The sequence below is a fragment of the Cebus imitator genome, unplaced genomic scaffold (genome assembly GCF_001604975.1).
Source record: "Cebus imitator isolate Cc_AM_T3 unplaced genomic scaffold, Cebus_imitator-1.0 Scaffold46, whole genome shotgun sequence".
NCBI classification, from domain to species: domain Eukaryota; kingdom Metazoa; phylum Chordata; class Mammalia; order Primates; family Cebidae; genus Cebus; species Cebus imitator.
This window is the reverse complement of record NW_016107361.1, coordinates 6,000,679-6,005,108: the sequence shown is the minus strand read 5'-3', so window position 1 is coordinate 6,005,108 and position 4,430 is coordinate 6,000,679. Positions and strand designations below refer to the sequence as shown.

The 4,430-nt window shown below is 40.6% G+C and overlaps 1 pseudogene across 1 annotated transcript; it reads left to right on the top strand.

Moving 5' to 3' along the window:
- The first annotated feature begins 680 nt into the window (after window positions 1-680).
- Window positions 681-3,924, top strand: LOC108303409 (annotated as a pseudogene). Its single transcript, XR_005199980.1, has one exon. The product of XR_005199980.1 is annotated as a ubiquitin carboxyl-terminal hydrolase 7-like (transcript).
- The last annotated feature ends 506 nt before the right edge of the window (window positions 3,925-4,430 follow it).

Here is a 4,430-nt window from a genome sequence, read left to right as displayed (position 1 = left end):
TGGGGAGAGATAGCAAGGGGAGAAATGCCAGATGTAGGTGATGGGGAGGAAGGCAGCAAATCACACTGCCACATGTGTTCCTATGCAACAATTTTGCATGTTCTTCACATGTACCCCAAAACCTTAAATGCAATAAAATAAATAAATGGGAAAAAAAAAGAAATTAATGACAGAAAGATAATTGAAAAATCTGAAAATACATGAACATTAAATCACACACTTCTACATAACACATGGGTCAAGAAGAAATCTCAAGAGAAACTTAAAAGCATATTTAACTAAGTCAAAAGAAAAGCATAACTTATCAAAATTTGTGGAATGTGGTGAAAGCAGTGTGTAGAGGGAAATTCATAGCATTAAATGTAGATATTAGAAAAGATGAAAGATCCAAAATGAATAATCTGTTTTTACCTTGGAAAACTAGCAAACGAAGACCAAATAAGCAGAACAAAAGAGCTAATAAGAATTAGAGTCAAAAATCAATGAAATTGAAAACAGAAAATCAACAGAGAAAACCAACAAAAACAAAAGTTGGTTCTTTGAAAAGATCAATGAAATTGCCACCGACGACACGCGGGAGGTGGAGGAGGCCACCCCACAGGTGAGGCCCAGGCAGTGGCTGAAATGAATCACTTCTATTACCAGCAGCAGCAGCAGCAGCAGCAGCAGCAAGCAGGCGAGCAGTAGCTGAGTGAGCCCATGAACATGGAGATGGAAGCTAGAGATACAGATGATTCACCAAGAATTACTCAGAACTCTGTGATCAATGGGAACGTGGCCCTGAGTGACAAACACAACAACTCGGAGGAGGACATGGAAGACGACACCAGTTGGCGCTCTGCGGCAACCCTTCAGTTCACTGTGGAGGGCTTCAGCAGACTGGGTGAGTTGGTCCTAAATCTGCCATGGAAAATTATGCTGATGCCACGCTTTTATCCAGACAGACCACACCAAAAAAGCGTAGGATTCTTTCTCCAGTGCAATGCTGAATCTGATTCCACGTCGTGGTCTTGTCATGCACAAGCAGTGCTGAAGATAATAAATTAGAGATGATGAAAAATCGTTCAGTCATCATATTAGTCATTTGTTCTTCCATAAAGAAAACGACTGGGGATTTTCTGATTTTATGGCCTGGAGTGAAGTGACTGATCCTGAGAAAGGATTTATAGATGATGACAAAGTTACCTTTGAAGTCTTTGTACAGGCGATGCTCCCCACGGAGTTGCCTGGGATTCAAAGCAGCACACAGGCTATGTGGGCTTAAAGAATCAGGGAGCAACTTGTTATATGAACAGCTTTCTACCGACTTTATTTTTCACAAATCAGCTAGGAAAGGCTATGTACATGGTACCAAGCAAGGGGTATGATTCATCTAAAAACGTCCCTTTAGCATTACAAAGAGTAATCTATGAATTATAGCATAGTGATAAACCCATAGGAACAAAAAAGTTAGCAAAGTCATTTGGGTGGGAAACTTTAGACACTTCATGCAACACAATGTTCAGGAGCTTTGTCAAGTGTTGCTTCATAATGTGGAACATAAGATGAAAGGCACCTGTGTAGAGGGCACCATACCCAGATTATCCGTGGTAAAATGGTGTCCTATATCTAGTGTAAAGAAGTGGACTATCAGTCTGATAGAAGAGAAGATTATTATGATATCCATCAAAGTATCAAAGGACAGAAAAACATATTTGATTCATTTGTGGATTATGTGGCAGTAGAACAGCTCACTGGGGACAATATGACACTGGGGAACATGGCTTACAGGAAGCAGAAGAAGGTGTGAAATTCCTAACACTGCCACCAGTGTTACATCTATAACTGATGGGGTTTATGTATGACCCTCAGATGGACCAAAATATCAAGATCAATGATAAGTTTGAATTCCCAGAGCATTTACCACGTGACGAATTTTTTCAAAAAGCAGATCCTAAGGACCCTGCAAATTATATTCTTCATGCAGTCCTGGTTCATAGTGGAGATAATCATGGTGGACATCATGTGGTTTATCCAAACCCCAAAGGGGATGGCAAATGGTGTAAATTTGATGATGATGTAGTGTCAGGGTGTACTAAAGAGGAAGCAGTTGAGCACAATTATGGGGGTCATGATGATGACCTGTCTGTCTGACACTACACTAATGCTTACATGTTAGTCTATATCAGGGAATCAAAACTGAGTGAAGTTTTACAGGCGGTCACTGACCATGATATTCCTGAACAGTTGGTGGATCAATTACAAGAAGAGAAAAGGATCAAGGCTCAGAAGCAGAAGGAGCGGCAGGAAGCCCATCTCTATATGCAAGTGCAGATAGTCACAGAGGACCAGTTTTGTGGCCACCAAGGAAATGACATGTACGATGAAGAAAAAGTGAAATACAAAGGGTTCAAAGTATTGAAGAACTCCTCAACTGCCGAGTTTGTTCAGAACCTCTCTCAGACCATGGGATTTCCACAAGATCAAATTTGATTGTGGCTCATGCAAGCAAGGAGTAATGGAACAAAATTGCCAGCAATGTTAGATAATGAAGCCAGTGGCAGTAAAACAATGATTGAGCTCAGTGATAACTTGGACAACATTCCTGGAAACAGTCAAACCTGAGCTGGCTGCTAGTGGAGTGACTTTACCCAAGTTTGATAAAGATCATGATGTAATGTTATTTTTGAAGATGTATGATCCCAAAACATGGAGCTTTAAGTACTGTGGGCATATCAACACACCAATATCCTGTAAAATGCATGACTTGCTCCCAGTTATGTGTGACAGAGCAGGATTTATTCAAGATACTAGCCTTATTCTCTATAAGGAAGTTAAACAGAATTTAACAGAGAGAATTCAGGACTATCACATGTCTCTTGATAAAGCCCTTGATGAACAAATGGATGGTGACATCATAGTATTTCAGAAGAGTGACCCTGAAAATGATAACAGTGAATTACCCACCACAAAGGAATATTTCCGAGATCTCTACTACCATGTTGATGTCATTTTCTGTGATAAAACAATCCCTAATGATCCTGGATTTGTGGTTACATTATCAAATAGAATGAATTATTTTCAGGTTGCACAGACAGTTGCGCAGAGACACCAAACAGACCCAATGTTGCTCCAGTTTTTCAAGTTTCAAGGTAATAGGGATGGCCTCCCTTAGACATAATTATGAAGGTACTTTAAGAGATCTTCTATAATTCTTCAAGGCTAGACAACCTAAGAAACTTTACTATCAGCAGCTTAAGATGAAAATCACAGACTTTGAGAACTGGCAAAGTTTTAAATGTATATGGTTAAACAGCCAATTTAGGGAAGAAGAAATAATGCTATATCCAGACAAGCAGGACCAGGACCTGTTAGAAGAATATCCTATGTCCAGGAACTGTTAGAAGAATGTAAAAAGGCTGTGGAACCTGGGGAGAAGGCATCAGGGAAACTTAGCCTGCTAGAAATCGTAAGTTACAAAATCATTGGTGTCCATCAAGAAGATGAACTGTTAGAATGTTTATCTCCTGCAACGAGAGGACGTTTCAAATAAAAAAATCCCTTTGGACCAGATGGACATAGACAAAGAGAAGGAGATGCTTGTCACAGTGGCACATTTCCACAAAGAGGTCTTTGGAATGTTTGGAATCCCATTTTTGCTGAGGATACACCAATGCGAACATTTTCAAGAAGTGATGAAGCGAATCCAGAGCCTGCTGGACATCCGGGAGAAGGAGTCTGAGAAGTTTAAATCTGCAGTTGGAGTGACGGGCCAATGCCAGTACATAAATAAAGATGAGCATGAAGTAAATGTGAAAGACTTTGAGTCATAACCCATTAACATGTCTTATCTTCATGCCTTGACTAAGGCTCAGTCACTTCAACAAAGCCCCAAAGAGTCATTGCTACACTGACCTTGAAAAGGTCATTAAAATCCATAACTGATTTCCAGACTGGTGTGTTCAAGGCGAGAACAGTGTGTGAGTGAACCTTCACAGCCTAGAACTTTGCTACACATGCCCTCTGGCCAAAGTCTTCAGCAAGAAGATTCGCTGCTGGTGTTAATTTTATTTTATTGAGGCTGTTCAGTTTAGCTTCTCTGTATCTATTGTTTGCCCCTTTTGAGCAAAATGAAGATGTTTTTTTATAAAGCTTAAATGCCAGTAAGAGTTATTTTATGGTAACCACAGTGCAAGGCAACTGTCAGTGCAATGTGGGAGAATTGGTTAGTGGAACTTGGGTCCCTGGCTCAAGGTCTCTGGGCTGTCCCTAGTGGGCATGAGTGGCCCAGCTGCCTTGCTGGGGTCCCATGTACCAGCCCTGCACCTAGAAAGTCTTGTGTTTAGGCTCATCTGTTCTATTTCCTTCAGTTATACTTTCAGTGACCCGTTGTGCCTCTATAAAGGCAAAACAGAGAAACTCACAGCCTAATAAATAGTGCTCTTCCCTTC